This window comes from Elephas maximus, chromosome 2 (genome assembly GCF_024166365.1).
Source record: "Elephas maximus indicus isolate mEleMax1 chromosome 2, mEleMax1 primary haplotype, whole genome shotgun sequence".
Taxonomy (NCBI): domain Eukaryota; kingdom Metazoa; phylum Chordata; class Mammalia; order Proboscidea; family Elephantidae; genus Elephas; species Elephas maximus.
The window spans coordinates 126966699-126991746 of NC_064820.1; positions in this window are offsets into that span (position 1 = coordinate 126966699).

Genomic DNA, 25048 nt, shown 5'->3' on the forward strand with positions numbered 1-25048 from the left:
TTCAACTATTTTCTCGTGTTTTCTGTCCCCCCTCCCTGTTCTGGGACTCCAATCACTCGCAAGTTATCCTTCTTGATAGAGTCCCACATGATTCTTAGGGTTTCTTCATTTTTTTTAGTTCTTTTATCTGATTTTTTGTCAGCTATGTTGGTATTGTTTCCCTGGTCCTCCAGAAGTCCCAGTCTACATTCTAATTGCTCGAGTCTGCTCCTCTGACTTCCTATTGCGTTGTCAAATTCTGTAATTTTATTGTTAATCTTTTGGATTTCTACATTCTGTCTCTCTATGGATTCTTGGAACTTGTTAATTTTTCCACTATGTTCTTGAATAATCTTTTTGAGTTCTTCAACAGTTTTATCAGTGTGTTCCTTGGCTTTTTCTGCATTTATCCTAATTTCATTTGTGATATCTTTAAGCATTCTGTAAATTAGTTTTTTATATTCTGTATCTGATAATTCCAGGATTGTATCTTCATTTGGGAAAGATTTTGATTCTTTTGTTTGGGGGGTTGGAGAAGCTTTCATGGTCTGTTTCTTTATGTGGTTTGATATGGACTGCTGTCTCCGAGCCATCACTGGGAAACTAGATTTTCCAAGTAGTCGGCTAAAAAAAAATGCAGTCAGATCCCTATCTGAATTCTCTCTGTGGCTCCGGGTATTCGGATGTTAATGGGGTCGCCTGGGGAGGGTGGGGGAGGGATCTGAGAGCTAGGAGTGTAGCACCACAGAATATAGAGCTGAACACCACGTTCACGCTCCGCCCCCGTTCGCCAAAATCCGGGCTGGACGGGTCCCTGGCTAGGACACTGCTTTCCTTGCTCGGAAACCAGTCACTTCCTCCTGGGGACTTCCTCCAGTGCGCGGCACCGCTCGTGGGCACTGGGTGGGCATTTCCCACACGAATGGGTGGGCCCGCCCCCAGGGTCTATTCAGGCGATTATAATTGGGTCCTGCGGTCACGCCTCACCTGTGCGCGTGCCCAAATCCCAACGGGATGACTTCCGGGTTGAGACGCTGCTTTCCCCATTCTGGAACCAGTCACTTCCTCCCGGGGACTTCTCCTTCCGGAGCGCCACACCTCTCGCGCGAACTGGGTTGGCGTCACCTGCATGGCCAGGTGGGCCCGCCCCCTGGGTCAATTCAGGGTAATAAAAATGGACCCCGCACTCATGCCCCGCTCGTGCACGCGCCCAAGTCCCAGCAGGATGGCACCCCGTCTGGGACGCTACTTTCTGCGCTTCGGGACCAATCACTTCCTCCCTGGGACTTCTCCTTCCGGTGTGCCACACCTCTCGCGCAAACTGGGAGGGCGTCACTCGCACGACCAGGTGGGCCCGCCCCCTGGGTCAATTCAGGGTAATGAAAATGGACCCCGCGCTCATGCCCTGCCCACACGCGCGCGCGCCCAGATCCCAGCAGAATGGCTCCCCGTCTGGGACGCTGCTTTCCCTGCTTTGAGATGACACTTCCGGAGATTTCTCCCTCTGGTGTGCCACGCCACACGTGCGGACTGGGTGTGCGTCCTCCCGCACGACCGTGTGGGCCCCGCCCTGGGGTCACTTTAGGGAAATATAGTTGACCCCCCCTGCTCGCGCCCCGTCGGGTTCTTGCCTAACTCCCGGCGGGACGGCACCCCAGCTGGGATGCTGTTCTCCCCCCTCCCAGATCAGTCACTGCCTCCCGGGTGCTTCTCCCTCCGGCTGCGCCCCTACGCCGCCCGCGCCAACCTGCTAAACTTCCTCCCGGGATGGGTTCGGGGGGGAAGGGGTGGGCCCCCTTTCTGTGCCATCTGCCCCCCTGTGCTCTGCCCCAGATCGGGCTCCGAAGGTCACCTGCCTGGTGCGCTGTCTCCTAGTTCTGAAAACAGTCGCTGTCTGCCCGTATTTGTTCGTTTTCCGTTTCTAAGTCTGTGCTTGTTGTTCAGAGTTCGTAGATTGTTATGTATGTGATCGATTCCCTTGTTTTTCCAAGTCTTTGTTGCAAGAGGGATCCGCGGTAGCGTCCACCTAGTCCGCCATCTTGGACCCGGCCGCCAATAATAGTCTTTTTAACAAATGGTGCTGGTATACCTGGATATCCATTTGCAAAAGAATGAAACAGGACCCATACCTCACACCATGCACAAAAACTAACTCCAAGTGGATCAAAGACCTAAACATAAAGACTAAAACGATAAAGATCATGGAAGAAAAAATAGGATCTACCCTAGGAGCCCTAATACAGGGCATAAACAGAATACAAAACATTACCAAAAATGATGAAGAGAAACCAGATAACTGGGAGCTCCTAAAAATCAAACACCTATGCTCATCTAAAGACTTCACCAAAAGAGTAAAAGGACCACCTACAGACTGGGAAAGAATATTCAGCTATGACATCTCAGACCAGCGCCTGATCTCTAAAATCTACATGACTCTGTCAAAACTCAACCACAAAAAGACAAACAACCCAATCAAGAAGTGGGCAAAGGATATGAACACACATTTCACTAAGGAAGATATTCAGGCAGCCAACAGATACATGAGAAAATGCTCTCGATCATTAGCCATTAGAGAAATGCAAATTAAAACTACGATGAGATTCCATCTGACACCAACTAGACTGGCATTAATTCAAAAAACACAAAATAATAAATGTTGGAGAGGCTTCGGAGAGATTGGAACTCTCATACACTGCTGGTGGGATTGTAAAATGGTACAACCACTTTGGAAATCCATCTGGCGTTATCTTAAACAGTTAGAAATAGAACTACCACATAACCCAGAAATCCCACTCCTCGGAATATACCCTAAAGATACAAGACCCTTCACACAAACAGATATATGCACACCCATGTTTATTGCAGCTCTGTTTACAATAGCAAAAACCTGGAAGCAACCAAGATGTCCATCAACGGACGAATGGGTAAATAAATTGTGGTATATTCACACAATGGAATACTACGCATCGATAAAGAACAGTGACGAATCTCTGAAACATTTCATAACATGGAGGAATCTGGAAGGCATTATGCTGAGCGAAATGAGTCAGCTGCAAAAGGACAAATATTGTATAAGACCACTATTATAAGATCTTGAGAAATAGAAAAAACGGAGAAGAACACATACTTATGTGGTTACAAAGGGGGGAGGGAGGGAGGGAGGGAGAGGGCTTTTTATTGATCAATCAGTAGATAAGAACTGCTTTGGGTGAAGGGAAAGACAACACTCAATACAAGGAAGGTCATCCTAATTGGACTGGATTAAAAGTAAAGAGGTTTCCGAGATAAAATGAAAGCTTGAAAGGTCAGCGAAGCAGGGGCTGGGGTCTGGGGAACTTGGTTTGAGGGGACTTCTAAGTCAACGGGCAAAATAATTCTATTATGAAAACACTCTGCATCCCACTTTGAATTGTGGCGCCTGGGGTCCTAAATGCCAACAAGCGGCCATCTAAGATGCATCAATTGGTCTCAACCCACCTGGAGCAAAGGCAAAGGAAGAACACCAAGGTCACACGACAACTAAGAACCCAAGAGACAGAAAGGGCCACTTGAACCAGAGACCTACATTATCCTGAGACCAGAAGAACTAGTTGGTGCCCGGCCACAATCGATGTCTGCCCTGTCAGGGAGCACAACAGACAACTCCTGAGGGAGCAGGAGACCAATGGGATGCAGACCCCAAATTCTCATTAAAAGACCACACCTAATGGTATGATTGCAACGAGAGGAATCCCAGAGACAATGCTCCCCAGAACTTCTGTTGGCACAGGACAGGAACCATCCCCGAAGACAAATCATCAGGCATGAAAAGGACTGGTCAGTGGGGGGGAGAGAGATGCTGATGAAGAGTGAGCTAATTAAATCAGGTGGACACGGGAGAGTGTGTTGGCAACTCTTGACTGGAGGGGGGATGGGAAGATAGAGAGAGAGGGAAGATGGCAAAATTGGCACGAAACGAGAGACTGTGGGGGCTGACTCAATAGGGGGAGAGCAAGTGGGAGAAGGGAGTAAGATGTATGTAAACCTACATGTGACAGACTGATTGGAATGGTAAATGTTCACTTGAAACTTAATAAAAATTAAAAAAAAAAAAAAAAGAAGATGGAAGAGGCGGGGCCAAGATGGCTGACTAGGTAGAAGCTACCTCGGGTCCCTCTTGCAACAAAGACTTGGAAAAACAAGTGAATCGATCACATGCATGACAATCTACAAACCCTGACCATCAAACACATATCTAAAGAGTTGACCTGAGTACAGAGACTGAGAAAGAGCAACCACGGGGAAGCAACGACTGTTTTCGGAGCCTGGAGCCAGCGTCCCAGTCAGAAAACTTTGGCGCTGGGCTTTGGACTGTGCGTAGGGGAGCTGAGCACAGCATCCTGAGACGGCGCAAACACGGGATGCAGCCCTAGCCCCCAGAATTGACCTCGGGGGAAGCCCAGCCAGTGCATGCAGGCAGCGCAGTGACGTGGCTGACAGGAGGAGAAGTCACTGGGAGGCAGTGACTGGTTTTGGAGCCTGGAGTGCGGTGTCCCAGCCAGGGAACCTTGGCGCTGGGCTTTGGACTGGGAGCAGAGGAAATGACCATGGCTTCTGAGACAGCACAAGCACAGGACGTGGGCCTAACCCTTGGGGGCAATCTTGACCCAGCCAACGCACACAGGCTACACACCCCTCGGGAATCTCAGATAAAACAGTCATCACCAAGCAAGATAAGTAACTTTGTCTATATTCCTGGGTGCTACTCTCTCCTATCTATCTGATCCCTCCCCTCCCCTTCCCAGGCAGCTTCATTAACATTGAATTTCCTGAGCCAGAGAGTGAAGTGCTCTGTGTTTTTTTTTTTTTTTTTGGTCTTTTTCATAACCCATTCCCCTGGCCAGAGGGAAGCAGCTACAAAAAACCCAGGGACCAAAAATCCTTCCCTGAATTCCCTAAATTGGACTAAAAATACAGAACCAGCTCCAGCCAAGCATATGAGATCCACAGTCTTGGGCTTTCATCCCTACAGGGAACAAGGTGGCTATTATAATGCAAAGGCATTTCTGATAGGGATCTGACTCTAATATTGTTTTAGCGGATTACTGGAAAGACAAGTTTCCCAGGTCTTATATCGCTGCATATTAAACAGAGCCCTCACTGACCCACAACAGGGAACTGAGGGCTGAAGCTCCCCCCAGACCACCTAGCCTCCTGCCTTAGGGGTCTGAGGATGGTGACACCTACCAATCTGTAGAGGTGCATGCATTGGGTGCCTAAGGTACAGCTGCAGAGCCCACCCACCAAAGAGCTTTAGGAATAGAGACACACCTACCTCACTGGCACTTGGGGGAAGCCTGTCAGTATCCTGTCCCCCCTGGAGTGTGACCCCCTACTGCTACTAGAATCTGGTGAACACAACTATCACCACTACTCCTCTAGGTGGATAGGTGACAGTCTGCACCACACACTTGGTGACCCAAAATCAGATTCTACTCAAGAATAGTGAATGGACTCTTAGGCTTATATATCTGGTAACAGCCCAAACCAGCTGGTAATAGGACATAAGTGATTCAAGGGCTACAACAATCAAGACAGTGCAATCTAGTACCCCATCTACGTATATTGAAAGAAAATAAAACAAGATAAAACTCAGTGAGCAAATATAAAATAAACCATTACAATATCTTATAGATGGCTCGGAGACAGCAGTCGATATCAAACCATATAAAGAAGCAGACCATGATTGCTTTTACAACTACCCAAATTAAAGAATCAAAATCTTTCCCAAATGAAGATACAATCCTGGAATTGCCAGATGCAGAATATAAAAAACTAATTTACAGAATGCTTCAAGACATAAGGGATGACCTCAGAAATGAAATAAGGCAATCTACAGAAAAAGCCAAGGAACACACTGATAAAGCAGTTGAAGAACTCAAAAAGATTATTCAAGAACATAGTGGAAAAATTAATAAACTGCAAGAATCCAAAGAGATACAGCATTCAGAAATCCAAAAGATTAACAGTAAAATTACAGAATTAGACAACTCAATAGGAAGGCAGAGGAGCAGAATCGAGCAATTGGAATGCAGAGTGGGGGACCTGAAGGATAAGGGAATTGACACCAATATAAAAAATATAGCTGAAAAAAAAATCAGATAAAAGAATTAAAAAAAAAAAATGAAGAAACCCTAAGAATCATGTGGGACTCTATCAAGAAGAATAACTTGCATGTGATTGGGTTCCAGAACAGGGCGGGAATAACAGAAAATACACAGAGAATAGTTGAAGATCTGCTGTCAGAAAACTTCCCTGACATCATGAAAGACAAAAGGATATCTATCCAAGATGCTCATTGAACCCCATATAAGACTGATCCAAAAAGAAAAACACCAAGACATATTATCATCAAACTTGCCAAAACCAAAGATAAAGAGAAAACTTTAAAAGCAGCCAGGGATAAAAGAATGGTCTCCTACAAAGGAGAATCAATAAGAATAAGTTCAGACTACTCAGCAGAAACCATGCAGTCAAGAAGGCAATGGGATGACATATATAGAGCACTGAAGGTGAAAAACTGCCAGCCAAGGATCATATATCCAGCAAAACTCTCTCTCTCAAATATGAAGGTGATATTAAAACATTTACAGACAAACATAAGCTTAGAGAATTTGCAAAAACCAAACCAAAGCTACAAGAAATACTAAAGAAAATTGTTTGGTCAGAAAATCAATAATATCAGATACGAGCACAACACAAGGTCACAGAACAGAACATCCTGATATCAACTCAAATAGGGAAATCATAAAAACAAATTAAGACTAATTTTAAAGAGAAAAAAAAATGCTTAAAACAGGGAATCATTGAAGTCATTATGTAAAAGATCACAATAATCAAAAAGAGGGACTGAATACTGGAGGCATAGAACTGCCATACGGAGAGGAAAACAAGGCGCTATAGAACAATACAAGTTAAGTTTTTACTTACAAAAATAGGGCTAAATATTAAGGTAACCACAAAGAGGTCTAACAAGTCCACAACTCAAAATAAAAACCAAGAAAAACATAAAGACTCAGCAAACATAAATTCAACTACTATGAAAATGAGGAACACACAATTTACAAAGAAAAATGTCTCAGCACAAAAAGGTAAGTGGAAAAATGAAATTGTCAGCAACACACATAAAAAGGCATCAGAATGACAGCACTAAACACATACTTATCTATAATTACGCTGAATGTAAATGGACTAAATGCACCAATAAAGAGACAGAGAGTCTCAGACTGGATAAAGAAACACGATCTGTCTATATGCTGCCTACAAGAGACACACCTTAGACTTAGAGACACAAACAAACTAAAACTCAAAGGATGGAAAAAATATATCAAGCAAACAACAAGCAAAAAAGAGCAGGAGTAGCAATATTAATTTCTGAGAACATAGACTTTAAAGTTAAATCCACTACAAAAGATAAAGAAGGACACTACATAATGATTAAAGGGATAATTGACCAGGAAGATATAACCATATTAAATATTTATGCACCCAATGCCAGGGCTGCAAGATACATAAAACAAACTTTAACAGAGCTGAAAAGTGAGATAGACACTCCACAATTATAGTAGGAGACTTCAACACACCACTTTCGGAGAAGGACAGGACTTCCGGTAAGAAGCTCAACAGAGACACGGAAGACCTAATTGCTACAATCAACCAACTTGACCTCATAGTCTTATACAGAATACTCCAGCCAACAGCTTCAAAGTATACTTTTTTTTCTAGCACACATGGAACATTCTCTAGAATAGACCACATATTAAGTCATAAAACAAACCTTTGCAGAATCCAAAACATTGAAATATTACAAAGCATCTTCTCAGACCACAAGGCCATAAAAGTGGAAATCAATAACAGAAAAATCAGTGAAAAGAAATCAAATACTTGGAAACTGAACAATACCCTGCTGAAAAAAGACTGGGTGATAGAAGACATTAAGGAGGGAATAAAGAAATACATAGAATGCAACGAGAATGAAAACACTTCCTATCAAAACCTCTGGGACACAGCAAAAGCAGTGCTCAGAGGTCAATTTATATTGATAAATGCACACATACATAAAGAAGAAAGAGCCAAAATCAGAGAACTGTCCCTACAACTTGAGCAAATAGAAAGTGAGCAACAAAAGAATCCATCAGGCACCAGAAGAAAACAAATAATAAAAATTAGAGCTGAACTAAATGAATTAGGGAACAGAAAAACAATTGAAAGAATTAACAAAGCCAAAAGCTGGTTCTTTGAAGAAATTAACAAAATTGATAAGCCATTGGCCAGACTGACTAAAGAAATACAGGAAAGGAAACAAATAACCCGAATAAGAAACGAGATGGGCCACATCACAACAGACCCAACTGAAATTAAAAGAATCATATCAGATTATTATGAAAAATTGTACTGTAACAAATTTGCAAACCTAGAAGAAATGGATGAATTCCTAGAAAAATGCCACCTACCTAAACTAACACAATCACAAGTAGAACAACTAAATAGACCCATAACAAAAAAAGAGATTGAAAAGGTAATAAAAAAAACTCCCAACAAAAAAAAAGCCCTGGCCCGGACGGCTTTACTGCAGAATTCTACCAAACTTTCGGAGAAGAGTTAATACCACTTCTACTAAAGGTATTTCAAAGCATAGAAAATGATAGAATACTACCTAACTCATTCTATGAAGCCACCATATCCCTGATACCAAAACCAGGTTAAGACACCACAAAAAAAGAAAATTATAGACCTATATCCCTCATGAACATAGATGCAAAAATCCTCAACAAAATTCTAGCCAATAGAATACAACAACGTATCAAAAAAATAATCCACCACCACCAAGTGGGATTTATACCAGGTATGCAAGATTTTTTTTTTTTTTATGCAAGATTGGTTTAATATTAGAAAAACCATTAATGTAATCCACCATATATATAAAACAAAAGACAAAAAGCACATGATCTTATCAATTGATGCAGAAAAGGCATTTGACAAAGTCCAACACCCATTCATGATAAAAACTCTCAGCAAAATAGGAATTGAAGGAAAATTCCTCAGCATAATAAAGGGCATCTATACAAAGCCAACAGCCAACATCACTCTAAATGGAGAGAGCCTGAAAGCATTTCCCTTGAGAACGGGAACCAGACAAAGATGCCCTTTACCACCACTCTTATTCAACATTGTGCTAGAGGTCCTAGCCAGAGCAATTAGGCTAGACAAAGAAATAAAGGGCATTCAGATTGGCAAGGAAGAAGTAAAATTATCTCTATTTGCAGATGACATGATCTTATACACAGAAAACCCTAAGGAATCCTCCAGAAAACTACTGAAACTAATAGAAGAGTTTGGCAGAGTCTCAGGTTATAAGATAATCATACAAAAATTACTTGGATTCCTCAACATCAACAAAATGAATATCGAAGAGGAAATTACCAAATCAAGACCATTCACTGTAGCCCCCAAGAAGATAAAATACTTAGGAATAAATCTTACCAAGGATGTAAAAGACCTATACAAAGAAAACTACAAAGTACTAGTGCAAGAAACTAAAAAGGACCTGCATAGGTGGAAAAACATACCTTGCTCATGGATAGGAAGACTTAACATAGTAAAAATGTCTATTCTGCCCAAAGCCATCTATCCATACAATGCACTTCCGATCCAAATTCCTAAGACATTTTTTAATGTGATGGAGAAACAAATCACCAAGTTCACATGGAAGGGAAAGAAGCCCCGGATAAGTAAAGCATTACTGAAAAAGAAGAAGAGAGTGGGAGGCCTCACTCTACCTGATTTTAGAACATATTAGACAGCCACAGTAGTCAAAACAGCCTGGTCCTGGTATAACAACAGGCACATACACCAATGGAACAAAATTGAGAACCCAGACATAAATCCATCCACATATGAGCAGATGATATTCGACAAAGGCCCAGTGTCAGTTAATTGGGGAAAAGATAGTCTTTTTAACAAATGGTGCTGGCATAACTGGATATCCATTTGCAAAAAAATGAAACAGGACCCATACCTCACACCATGCACAAAAACTAACTCCAAGTGGATCAAAGACCTAAACATAAAGACTAAAACGATAAAGATCATGGAAGAAAAAATAGGGACAACGTTAGGAGCCCTAATACAAGGCATAAACAGAATACAAAACATAACCAAAAATGATGAAGAGAAACCAGATAACTGGGAGCTCCTAAAAATCAAACACCTATGGTCATCTAAAGACTTCACCAAAAGAGTAGAAAGACTACCTACAGATTGGGAAAAAATTTTCAGCTATGACATCTCCGACCAACGCCTGATCTCTAAAATCTATATGATTCTGTTAAAACTCAACCACAAAAAGGCAACCCAATCAAGAAGTGGGCAAAGGATATGAACACCCACTTCACTAAAGAAGATATTCAGGCAGCTAACAGATACATGAGAAAATGCTGTCGATCATTAGCCATTAGAGAAATGCAAATTAAAACTAGGATGAGATTCCATCTCACTCCAACAAGGCTGGCATTAATCCAAAAAACGCAAAATAGTAAATGTTGGAGAGGCTGCGGAGAGATTGGAACTCTCATACACTGCTGGTGGGAATGTAAAATGGTATAGCCACTTTGGAAATCGATCTGGCGTTTTCTTAAAAATTTAGAAATAGAACTACCATACAACCCAGAAATCCCACTCCTCGGAATATACCCTAGAGAAATAAGAGCCTTTACGCGAACAGATATATGCACACCCATGTTTATTGCAGCACTATTTACAATAGCAAAAAGCTGGAAGCAACCAAGGTGTCCATCAACGGATGAAGGGTTAAATAAATTATGGGATATTCACACAATGGAATACTACACATCGATAAAGAACAGTGGCGAATCTGTGAAACATTTCATAACATGGAGGAACCTGGAAGGCATTATGCTGAGTGAAATTAGTCAGATGCAAAAGAACAAATATTGTATAAGACCACTATTATGAGATCTTGAGAAATAGTATAAACTGAGAAGAACACATACTTTTGTGGTTACGAGTGGGGGAGGGAGGGAGGGTGGAGAGGGTTATTCACGGATTAGTTAGTAGATAAGGACTACTTTAGGTGAAGGGAAGGACAATACTCAATACATGGAAGGTCAGCTCAACTGGACTGGACCAAAAGCAAAGAAGTTTCCAGGATAAACTGAATGCTTCAAAGGTCAGCGGAGCAAGGGCGGGGGTTTGGGGACTATGGCTTAAGGGGACTTCTAAGTCAATTGGCAAAATAATTCTATTGTGAAAACATTCTGCATCCCACTTTAAAGTGTGGCGTCTGGGGTCTTAAATGCTAGCAAGCGGACATCTAAGATGCATCAATCGGTCTCAACCCACCTTGATCAAAGGAGAATGAAGAACACCAAGGTCACATGATAACTATGAGCCCAAGAGACAGAAAGAGCCACATGAACCAGAGACTAAATCATCCTGAGACCAGAAGAACTAGATGGTGCCTGGCTACAACCGATGACTGCCCTGACAGGGAGCACAACAGAGAACCCCTGAGGGAGCAGGAGAACAGTGGGATGTAGACCCCAAATTCTCATAAAAAGACCAGACTTAATGGTCTGACTGAGACTAGAAGAATCCTGGCGGTCACGGTCCCTAAACCTTCTGTTGGCCCTGGACAGTAACCATTCCCGAAGACAACTCATCAGACATGAAAGGGACTGGACAGTGGGTAGGAGAGAGATGCTGATGAAGAGTGAGCTACTTGTATCAGGTGTACACTTGAGCCTGTGTTGGTGTCTCCTGTCTGTAGGAGAGATGGGAGGGTAGAGAGGGTTAGAAACTGGCAAAACAGTCATGAAAGGAGAGACTGGAAGGAGGGAGCGGGCTGACTCATTAGGGGTAGAGTAAATGGGAGTATGTAGTAAGGTGTATATAAGCTTATATGTGACAGGCTGACTTGTAAACTTTCACTTAAAGCAGAATAAAAATTATTTAAAAAAAAAAAAGAAGATGGAAGGAATACACAGGGTCATTATACCAAGAAGAATTAGTCAATATTCAACCATTCCAAGAGGTAGCATATGATCAGGAACTGATGGTACTGAAGGGAGAAGTCCAAGCTGCACTGAAGGCTCTAGCGAAAAACAAGGCTCCAGAAATTTACAGAATGTCAATTGAGATGTTTCAAGAAATGGATGCAGCACTGGAAGCGCTCACTTGTCTATGCCAAGAAATTTGGAAGAGAGCTACCTGGCCACCTGACTGGAAGAAATCCATATTTATGGCTATTCCTAAGAAAGGTGATCCAACCAAATGCAGAAATTATCAAACAATATCACTAATATCACATGCAAGCAAAATTTTGCTGAGGATCATTCAAGAGTGGCTGTAGCAGTACAACGACAGGGAACTTCCAGAAATTCAGGGCAGATTCAGAAGAGGATGTGGAACCAGGGTTATCATTGCTGATGTCAGATGGATCCTGGCTGAAAGCAGAGAATACCACAAAGATGTTTACCTGTGTTTTATTGACTATGCAAAGGCATTCGACTGTGTGGATCATAACACATTATGGATAACATTGCGAAGAATGGGAATTCCAGAACACTTAATTTTGCTCATGAGGAAGCTGTACATAGATCAAGAAGCAGTTGTTTGAACAGAACAAGGGGATACTGCACAGTTTAAAGTCAGGAAAGGCATGCATCAGGGTTGTATCATTTCACCATACCTATTCAATCTGTATGCTGAGCAAATAACCCAAGAAGCCGGACTATATGAAGAAGAATGGGGCATCAGATTGGAGGAAGACTTACTAACAACCTGTGATATGCAGATTCTTGCTTGCTGAAAGTGAAGAGGACCTGAAGCACTTACTGATGAAGATCAAAGACCACAGCTTTCAGTATGGATTACACCTCAACATAAAGAAAACAAAAATCCTCACAACTGGATCAATAAGCAACATCATGACAAATGGAGAAAAGATTGAAGTTGTCAAGGATTTCATTTTACTTGGATCCTTAATCAACACCAATGGAAACAAGCAGTCAAGAAATCAAAAGACACATTGCATTGGAGAAATCTGCTGCAAACGATCTCTTAGAAGTGTTGAAAAGCAAAGATGTCACCTTGAAGACTAAGGTGCGCCTGACCCAAGCTATGGTATTTTCAATTGCCTTGTGTGCATTCAAAAGCTGAACAATGAATAAGGAATACTGAAGCAGAATTACGCCTTTGAATCGTGGTGTTGGCAAAGAATATTGAATGGACTGCCAAAAGAACAAACAAATCTGTTTTGGAAGGAGTACAACCAGAATGCTCCTTAGAAGGAAGGATGGCAAGACTACGTCTTACGTATTTTGGACATGTTGTTAAGAGCGATCAGTCCCTGGATAAGGATATCATGCTTGGTAAAGTACAAGGTCAGTGGAAAAGAGGAAGACCCTCAACGAGATGGATTGACACAGTGGCTGCAACAGTGGGCTCAAGCATAACAACAATTGTGAGGATGGCACAGGACTGGGCAGCGTTTCCTTTTGTGGTACATAGGGTTGCTATGAATTAGAACCAACTCGATGGCACCAGACAACAATAACAACAATGCTTTAAATATGTGCAATATATTATTTGTTAGTCATACCTCAATAAACTTGTGTAAATGCAAAAGAGACAAAGATTGTCAGCACGTGTGTAAAAAGTCCAACCATATGCTTTTTGCAAAAGGCACGTATGAAACAAAGATGCAGAAAGTTTGAAAGTGAGAAAAGATAGAACATTTATCTTGCAAATACTAACTACAAGAAAGCTGTATACCATATTAATATCAGGCATTACATAATCTTCATGATTAAAATTTTGTGGATAATTTGCATATACCTAATTAATAAGACTAAAATTACAAAACTACAAAGAGAAATAAACGATTTCATAATCACGTAGGAGATTCTGACATTCTTAATCATTGATACAATAAGCAAAGATGAGTAAATATATACAGAGTTTAAATTAGACTAAGACTGGTGCTCCACTTCAGTTCTTCGAAATCATGTCTTTCAGAGTTTTCTCCACTACATTTTGTTTATTAACCCTTTTTGGATCAATTAAACAATAAACAATTGTACCTCCTGGATTGAAAAACTGTTGATTTTTCTCTCACACTTCCCTTATCTTTTTCTTTTTGCTCTGTGTTCTAGTATATTTCCTTGAGTTTCATTCCCACACTTCTGTTGAAGTATTTTTAATTTTATTACTATGTTTTTTTTTATTTCCAATAATTCCTTCTTTTTTTTCTAAGTGTTCCTTTTGAAAGGAATCTTGGTCTTTTTATAGATGCAATATTTTCTTGAAATTCCCTGAGGATAATAATTAAAGTGTGTTTATAGTTACTTTCTGTTCTCCGAAACATCTCTGGTTCCTTTGGGGTCAGATTTTCTGTGCAATTTATCATGGTCTTTCTCTTTTAACCACAGGCTTTCCTCGAATATATGGTGATCATTAACTTTCCAGAGGAATTTAAGACTGAATCAAGTATTGACTGATTAGGTGCTTGGGAAGAGGAGGGCTTTGCTCCAGGATAACTAAAACCACATTCATGTGGTTGTCCATAGTTTATTCAATATCTTTAGAGAGGAACTTTTTGCTTTTTGATGTTATTATTTTTGTTGTTGCCATTTACTGCTTGGGCAGTAAAGACCTAGGTGGTAGACATTGTCCATATGTTGGGGTCGGGCGGGGGAGAGGGGCTGTCATGTCTATGGGGAGGAGCTTGAATCATTTTTATGTATATAAATTTTAAACCAATAATACCCTTATTTGGAGCCACACTTCTTATGTCCAGCTATCTTCATACTTGCCTTTTCCTTCTTGGACTCTTTCCAGCCTCCTCCTAGACAGGTTCCCTCCTCCTTGTCTGACTATATTGTAGATGGCAGCTTCTTCCAGTATGTTTTGCACCCATCACTGTCCACAAATTTGTTGATATCACTCATTTCGTTATGCTTCTATTTTCCTTTGTTGTTGTATGCTATGCTTATAATAAAAGTTATATTCTATGGTTTTTAAGAACTTCAGAAGAGAATGGATATAAATATGAGTCCTTTGTATGTCCATATTAAAAATTAATAATTGAAAGATCATTCAGTGTTGGTTATTATAACATTGGTCCATTGCTAATTTTAATATGAAAACTGAGTGCAGATGTGTTTCTATAACTTGCAATAAGAGTTCCTTTATCTTAAAGGCAGGAGAAATTCATCTATTTTAGAAGATAATTTTCATGATTTAAATTCCCTTCAAGTCTTACATGAGTTCCTCATGATCTATAATCAGTGTGATATCAGGGAGTATATGAGATTCCATGAAAACCACACATACAAATGGCAGCCTGAAATGAAAAGCTATTACAGAGAAGGCAGGCAAGGCCACAGAGGAATGTGCTTAAGCGTGCAAGTGCTAATTAGTAGGAAAAGATAAGCAATTTGTTTAAAGTGCATCAAAGAAAACATAGTGGAAATATTAAAAATCTGTTAAACCACAAAAATACTTTTGCAAGATGAGCGTGTCAGAAGAGAAGCCATAGAATCTGTAATCTCCAGAGTTATTCCAGGCTAAGGGCTTACAGCTGTCTATTGGGGGAAATATTAAGAAGTGATGGTATCAATGCAGCCATCCAGTGTGTGAGATGAGGTTCCTGAGAAACCTTCCGTGCCTCCAGTGCTTTTGTATTTATTCACAACTGTCAACCATTCTTCCACTTTGGAGAATCTTGGGTGTCTTGGCTGAGCCACGTCAGATCAAATAATCTCTTGATTGACGGGGATGCCTGTAGTACTGCTTGCTATTCCATAGATGGGAGAGACGTGACTCAGCCGGAAGTGATAGTCCCTGAATATAGGAAGAGCAGCTGAATGCGATGTTCTGCTATACCAAAGTGAAATTTACAGAACAGGAGGTTTTTCTTCCTTTTGCTCCCCTCTTTGTGACTACTAACAGTGTAACTATGATTGGGGAAGGTTGGATGCCACATTTCTGGTGTCCATTTTAAAATGGAAGTCTCACCTGATTTTTTGACTCATCTTAACAGAAATGGGCTAGTAATTTTCAAATTCTTTTGAGCCCAGTGAAAATCTCGTGGTAGGGAAAACAAACATTACCGCCCTGTATTCAAAACTACGTTGTCTGTGAATTAAGAGTGACCCAAAGGTGCCTGTGGAAATTTTTTTAAAGTTTTAAATTAAATATTTAAATTGTTTTAAAGCAAACACTTAAACAGTATCTTAGATCTAGATGGTGGTAATCTAGGGCCCAAACCCCAATTCCTTCATAACCTAGGTGTTACCAGAGGATAGCCTTGGTTCTTGTCTTCGGTGTAGGAAAGAATTCAGACACTGAGACAAAGAGTGCCAAGCGAGCAGAGGTTTATTAGCAAGCAGAGTGTTAGTAGTGAAAGTACACTTAACTAGGAAGCGTCAAGCGGGCTATTCAGGTAGAGAAAGAATCTGAGCGCCTGATAGTCGTTTTCTTAGGGTTTTATACCTTTCTTGTCTCTTATCTCTCCCTGTTAACATTTAACAGCCAAGATAGGAACCCCTATAAAGACTATTTCCTTGGCTTAAGGTTTAATTACCAAGTTAGGGATCTTATCAAGTTAGGGACCCCTGTAAGGATCATTTCTTTGGCTTAAAGTTTGACTACTATGTAGGGACCATCTTATTGAGGAATGTCACCACCCTCTGTCTCTTCCTTTGTAGGGACTGTCTTACTGAGGAATGTCACCACCCTCTGCCTCTTCCTCTTCCCAAGTGCAAGCTCTCTCCCTCCCCCTTACATAGGGACCTAGGATTTTCGACAGCAATCACATGACACGTCAGCACTTTGAAGTGAATATATGAAAGGGTAATTGCCATTCCAAAGGTTGGGACCAAGAGATGGAGTTCACAAAATGAGAAAGACAAACTGTTAAGAAGTACTTGGAAAGGAATGTTGAAAGCTTTACAAATTGTGATAGCCTAACTAAATTATAAGTAATTCAACTATATATAGCTAATTCTGTGATATTTAGTGATAATCTAGTAAATATTAAAGAAAAATAATTCTCTTTCTGGAGAAATAAGTGAGAAAATCTTGTGAACCAAGGAACATATCTTTTATATAATTATTGGTGGTGCTGAGATACACAAGGTAAAAAGTAAGAAAATCTTGTATGAGGGCTCACCACCAGTGAAGTCCCCATGTCACTGAAGAAAGCACTAGAGTACTCTGAAGTTGATGGTAAGGACACTAGGAAGTAGTGAAACAGGCTGCTCAGCCATACCTTGAACAGTACCTGAGCCAGTTTTTCTTTCCTTCTTTCTTCTTTCTCTTCTTTCCCTCCCCCAGCCCATCCCTGCCTCCAAGTAAGATCCTGATGTTAGCTCCCCAAATGGTTAAGTGTTAACCAATGTTTCCTCTAGGACTGTGGAAAACAAGTGATATTGATCTAAGCCTGTCAAATAAGATGAAGGATGGTGCCAGCTACCCCCTGAGCTGATGGAATAATGGCAGGAAAAGATCAACATGTTTGAGATAGGACCACCAAAACCAAACAGAAGAAAGAGAGTGCACATTCCACAAGTCTCTAAAACTTATGGCCCCTTTTCCCTTAAAAACCTGAGCTAATCTGTAGTCTGGTGAGACAGACGACTTTAGGAGGAGATCATTCCCCTCTGTCTCCATATACCGATATATCTAATAAAGCTCTTGCTACCCACTCCCCCGTCTCAAGAATTGGCTATTTGGGGCAGGCGGCTCTAACTTGTGAAATTGCGGTAACTGTAGTGCTATAAATTGGTAGAATGGCCGTCAAAAGTCTAATATTTTCTGTGGTATAGTGAGAAAAGAACCCAGGACATACTCAGAGTCAGAAGATTACTTTTTGTGTCTTACCACCAGCTTCATTATCTTGAGCAAAAACAATTCTTTGAAACTCAGATTCTTAAACACCCATAAAATCTGGGAAATGGTGTCTTGTCTGCACTGCTTACCTCACAGGAATGGTATCCAGATTAGATAATATAGGAGGAATATGACACACTTTTATCAGAAATGGAATTTTATTCAAATTCCACCTGTTATTATTATTAAAAAAAATAATATCTAATAAGAGTGAAAAATACAAGCAGAAATGACCTTCTCCAAAGTTCTACTGCAGATAAATTTTATTTCCTTCAGACCATAGTTGTTTTTGTTAGTGGCTGTCGAGTCTATTCTGACTCAAGGTGACCCATGTGTGCAGAGTAGAACTGTGCTCCATAGCATTTTTTAAGGTTGTGAAATTTTGGAAGCAGTTCGCCAGGCCTGTGTTTCGAGGAAACTCTGGGTGGGTTCGACTGCTACCCTTTCAACTGGTAATCAAGTGCTCAACCATTTGTGCCACCCAGGGATTCCTCAGGACATAGTAAATGTTCCTAAACGTGCGTTTATGAAATTGGCATTTTAAAATGTTGGATAGGGGCAGTTAGTGATCACTATCAGCTTCTAATACAGAGATGCCCACGTGTGGCAGGTCTGTTTGCACTGGCGTGGGGATTCCATTTAAAGCCTTGCTAAGGGCCCTTAATTACTTCTATTGGGTATGTCCTAACTTGCTCCAGATGTGCATTTTTGTGTTTGTCTGCATATGCCTCAGGGCCCTGTGATAAAATTGCTTAATACTGAATTGCAAGTTCACAAGCTCAGTAGTGCACATCAGTTCAGAAAATTTGAGCCTGGCTCATTCAACTACATAATCAATGAAGACAAATAAAGAGAAAACCTTTTATTGGAAGTAAGTGAAGAGTGAAATATTCGTTTTTACAGATTTTCTTCTCTCCCTGGCCTAAATGTCGTATAGTCTTTATTCGGAAAAGATGGGGGTTGGGTACCCTGTCCACCTAATGAACACCAAACGATTCTGTCTTATGAGCTATTAGAGTGACACCTTCCGTATGCACTCAATTCCTTTTGAATCAGACCCACTCCTGAGGAGAATCAACTGGTGATCCTCCATAAACTAGAGAAGGCCACAGATGCCGCCACAGTGGTGGCTCAGTTTACTGCAGGGGAAGGTCAGTCCTTAGCAAAGACATGAACACATACACACACACACACAAACACACAGCTCTATGTTTTAAACTGACCTTGGGTGAAATGCACAGGGAGGTGAACTCCAAACCTGTCAGCTTCCTGGGAAAAGCCAGGAACCAGAAGACTGTTGTTTTCTTCTAGGTTGCTGAGTTAAATCAGTTCTAGAATGGGGAGAAAATATGAGCAACAATCAGCAGACTGCCCACTCGAGAAGAAAGTGATTTGGGTCCGTAGGGCAAATCTGATGTAGAGATATCGAATCCATTCTTCATTTTGTTTACGGCTTATTTTGACCTGATTAGTAGATCTAAAAATAACTCACAGAATTATGATGTTTTCTTTTATGCTTTGGGGTGCCTGTTGTACAAAATAATTTGATGCCTTTTACTTTTTTTTAAAGAGTCAAAAATTCACTATGCAGCTTTTCCCCCTCCTAAATTAGTTTTTTTAGAATATACTTTTCACTACTCATCTGGAAAGAATTATCACTAACTTGACAAAATATTTCTGTCCTAATAATTTTGAAATTGCGACTGTGAGAAGCATCGGAGACATAGACAGTGCTGGATATAACACTGTGCAGGGAGTTTATCAAACCTATTTCCAAAAATAAGGAAGGAGCATGAAATATCGTTAAGGAAGAATCAGTATTCTGAACTCTCTTGCCTCAAATCATCTTTAGTCCCCTGCAGACAATTTTAATCACCCAAAGACGTTAGTAAGGTTGCAGGCTTAAACGTCCAAGCAGTAAAGCCTCAAATAAACGGCTGAAGGTCTGGCTCGCATTCTCATCATTGCCTGTGGTGGCATTTATCACACCTATGTGGAGACCCAATAGTTCATCTTCTCTTGAGGTATCTATAAATATAAAGATGTTAATAGACTCTTAGGGAGCATGTTTATGAGGCACTATAAACTGTTTACGAAAACATCCCACATACATTATTTCAATTGCAGAATTTTTTTTTTTTTTCCCTCTAGAGTGATTTTACTGGACACAGAAAATAGTCATGTCTCCAGGCTCGTTTATACCAGTGGGCACAAGTGGGGATTATGTGCGAATCAAAAGTCCAGTCCTCATAGTCAGTATATTCACAGCTTCAGTATCATTGGTGACCTACAGTTTTTACTGTTAGTGACAGGTTATTAATTTTTTTTATGAAGGATACTCAGGGAAGGCAAGGCGAATAGAATTAGGCTAATAGCTGATACAAAAGTTGGCACTAGATTTCTGTCTTCAGGTTACCTGCACTGCTGTGTTCAGTGGAGGAGCTACATGGAATATTACCTTGCCTTTACAAGTCAATTGTTCATCTCTGAGGTACAGAAAACTTCCTAAACCTGGGTGCATTACTACTTATGTCAATATCCAGGAGAAAATTCCCTATCAAGAATTTATGTCGAAATCAGTGTAAAAGCTACTTGAAACATTTTTAGACATGTGAATTTTTACATCCTAAATAGTATATTTGGCACTAAATAGTATATTGCCTGAAAACCCTAGTTCCCTTCAAATTTTAAGTTAGCCTTTAATAAGGGTTTATCCAAGTGTATTTTGCAATTACTCACTATTTCTTTTGACCAAGAAATTATAGAAAAACAATAAAAATTTCTTGATGTAGAATTTTCTTCTGGTGTTGATTTTCACAAGCCTATTACATATTGACAAAGTCTTCGTGAACATATTGTCAAATGATATGCCAGCTAGTAAAAAAAAAAAAACAAAAAACAAAAAACTTTTTTTTTTTTTTAAATCCAGGAATAAGAAAATTCAGTGATCTTTGGAACTGAATCTTCAAAGACAAATGGTTCACAAAATTCTAGAACTGAAATGCCCTTAGAGGTCACTGAACCCACCCCCTTTCTATATAGATGAGGACACAATAGCCTGGGCACTGTGATCCAGGTCCACAGCCAGTGGACAGAAGCCAGGTGGTCTGAGCTGCAATCTAACACATCCTTTCCATAGTCCTCTGATTTCTGAAAGGAGCGATGTGGTATTTGAATCTGAACACTGATGGGTGGTGGTGCCCCATCAGCAGCATCAGTAACACCTGGGCACTTGTCAGAAATGCAGATTCTCAGACCCCACCTCAGACCTAATGAATCAGAAACCCTGGAGGAGAGAACCAGGGATTTGTGTTTTAACAAGCCCTCCAGATAATTCTAATGCACACCAAAGTTTGAGAACTATTCAAGAGGAGATTCTTAGTTTAAGAAAGGATATTGTAATTTTCCCTATTCGCATTTACAATGTATTACAAATAAAAAGAAATTAACTAAAATTGAAAATATTCTGAGCATATTACTTAAAGATTTATAATTATGTTGACCAGATTTTTTTTTTTTTATTTCCCTTAAGAGCAGACTGGGAGTACTACTCAAAAGCTGTGCAAATTTAATTCACAATTCTTTGCTAAAATAGTGAGTGCCCTGAAGGGAACATAAAATTAATATACACAGCTAAAATGAAATATCAGTTAAAAAAAAAAAAGCCATTTCTAATGAAGGCTCACTCCCTAATTGAATGTTCAGGTTTATTTTGATGAACTTATATTATCTTGGTGTTTTTTGCTTTCCTAACAAGTCTGTATTGTGCCACATTCTATATTTACTGGCCAGGCAACGATATGTAATAAACCATAGTATGTCACTTTCTGTTTTTGACAACTAAAAGAACAAACATATCAAAACTCCAGATGTCTGAAATATTGTTGTTTTTAGGTGCCATTGAGTCAATTCTTACCCATAGGGACCCTATGTACAAAAGAATGAAACAGTGCCCAGTCCTGTGCCATCCTTACAATCGTTGTTATGTTTGAACCCATTGTTGCAGCCACTGTGTCAATCCATCTCATTGAGGGGCTTCCTCTTTTTTGCTGATGCTCTACTTTATCAGGAAACCCTGGTAGTAGTTAAGAGCTACAGCTGCTAACCAAAAGGTCGGCAGTTCAAATCCACCAGGCGCTCCTTGGGAACTTTATGGGGCAGTTCTACTCTGTCTTATTGGGTCGCTATGAGTCGGAACTGACTCGGTGGCAGCGGGTTTTGGATTGCTACTTTATCAAGCATGATACCCTTCTCCAGAGACTCCTCCCTCCTGATAACATGTCCAAAGTATGTGAGACATAGTCTTGCCATCCTCACTTCCAAGGAGCACTCTGGCTGTGCTTCCTCCAAAACAGACTTGTTTGTTCTTCTGGTAGTACATGGTATATTCAATATTCTTCACCAACACCATAATTCAAAGGCATCAATTCTTCTTTGGTCTTTATTATTCGTTGTCCAGCTTTCGCATGCATATGAGGAGATTGAAAATATCATGGCTTGGGTCAGGTACACCTTAGTCCTCACAGTGACATCTTTCATTTAGAACACTTAAAGCAGTCTTTTGCAGCAGATTTGCCCAGTGCGATACATCCTTTGATTTCCTGACTGCAGCTTCCAAAGGTGTTGATTATGGATCCAATTAAATCCTTGACAACCTCAATCTTTTCTCCATTTATCATGGTATTGCTGATTGGTCCACTTGTGTGGATTTTTGTTTTCCTTATGTTGAAGTGTAATTCATACTGAAACCTGTAGTCTTTGATCTTCATCAGTAAGTGTTTCAAGCCCTCTTTGCTTTCAGCAAACAGGGTTGTGTCACCTGCATATCGCAGGTTGTTAGAGTCTTCCTCCAATAATGATGCCACATTCTTCTTCATATAGTCCAGCTTCTCGGATTATTTGCTCAGCATACAGATTTAATAAGTATGGTGAAACAACCCTGACACATACCTTTCTTGGTTTTAAACCACACAGTGTCACCTTGCTTTGTTCAAATGACTGCCTCTTGGTCTATATACAAGTTCCGCATGAGCACAATTAAGCGTTCTGGAATTCCCATTCTTTGCAGCGGTATCCATAATTTGCTACGATCCACACAGTCATATGCCTTTGCATGGTCAATACAACACAGGTAAGCATCTTTCTGGTATTCTCTGCTTTCAGCCAAGATCCATCTCACATCAGCAATGATATCCCTTTTTCCATGTCTTCTTCTGAATCTGCCTTGAATTTCCGGCATTTCCCTGTCAATATACTGCTGCAGCCGCTTCTGAATGATCTTCAGCAAATTTTACTTGTGTGTGATATTAACAATATTGTTTGATTTGGAATGGGCACAAATATAGATCTTTTCCAGCCAGTTGGCCAGGTAGCTGTCTTCCAAATTTCTTGGCATAGACCAGTGAGTGACTCCAGCACTTCGTCCATTTGGTGAAATATCTCAAATGGTATTTTGTCAATTCCCATAGCCTTGTGTGCCTTCAGCGTAACTTGGACATTTTCATTCAGTACCATCAGTTCTTGATAATAGCTATCTCTTGACATGGTTGAATGTCAACCAGTTCTTTTTGGTACAGTGACTATGTGTATCCCTTTCATCTGCTTTTGATGCTTCTTGTATAGTTCAGTATTTTGTCAATACCCATTGCCTTTGAGTCAATTCCAACTCATAGCAATCCTGTAGGACAGAGTAGAACTGTCCTATAGGGTTTCCAAGGAGCCGTGAGAGGATTTGAACTGCCAACCTTTTGGTTAGCAGCTGAGATCTTTAACCATTGCACCACCAGGACCATAGAATCTTTCAAAATTTCAACTGGAGGCTTGATTTTTTCCTTAAGTTCTTTTAGCTTGAGAAATGCCAAGTGCGTTCTTCCCTTTTTGCTTTTCTAACTCCAGGTCTTTGCACATTTCATTATAATACTTTACTTTGCCTAATAGAAGATTTCAGCGAAGTATCGGGATACAAGATAAACATACAAAAATCAGTTGGATTCCTCTACAGCAACAGAGAGAACTTCAAAGAGGAAATCACCAAATCAATATAATTTACAGTAGCCCCCCAAAAGATAAAATAAAATACTTAGGTATAAATCTAACCAGAGACATAAAAGACCTATGCAAAGAAAACTACAAGACACTACTGCGAGAAATCAAAAGAGACCTACATAAGTGGAAAAACATACCTTGCTCATGAATAGGAAGACTCAACATTGTGAAAATGTCAATTCTATCCAAAGCAATCTACAGATAGAATGCAATTCTGATCCAAATTCCAATAAGATTTTTTAATGAGATGCAGAAACAAATCACCAACTTCATACGGAAATCATCAACTTCATCCTGGATAAGGATAAGTGAAGCATTACTGAAGAAGAACAAAGTGGAAGGCCTCACACTACCTGGTTTTAGAATCTATTATCCTGCCACGGAGGTCAAAACAACCTGGTACTCATACAACAGCAGACACATAGACCATTGGAACAGAATTGAGAATCCAGGTGTAAATTCATCCACCTCTGAGTGCCTGATATTTGACAAAGGCCCAAAGTTTGTTAAATGGGAGAAACAGTCTCCTTAACACATGGTGTGCTGGCATAACCGGATATCCACCTGCAAAAAAAAAAAAAAAAAAATGAAATAAGACCCATATTTCACACCATGTACAAAAACTAACTCAAAATGAATCAAAGACCTATATAAAATCTAAAATGATAAAGGTCACTGAAGAAAAAATAGAGACAATACTGGAGCCCTAATACATGGTGTAAACAGACTACAAACCATAACTAACAATACACAAACATCAGAAGAGAAACAAGATAACTGGGAGCTCCTAAAAATCAAACCGTTATGCTCATCAAAAGATTTCACCAAAAGAGTAAAAATGAGAACCTACACACTGGGAAAAAATTTTGGCTATGACATATGTAATAAGGGTCTAATCTCTAAAATCTACAAGATACCACAAAACCTCAACAACAAAAAGACAAATAACCCAATTAAAAAGTTCGCAAAGGTTATGAACAGACACTTCACCAAAGAAGACTCGACAGCACTGGGTTTTTTTGGAACAGATACATGAGGAAATGTTCATAATCATTAGCCATTAAAGCAAATC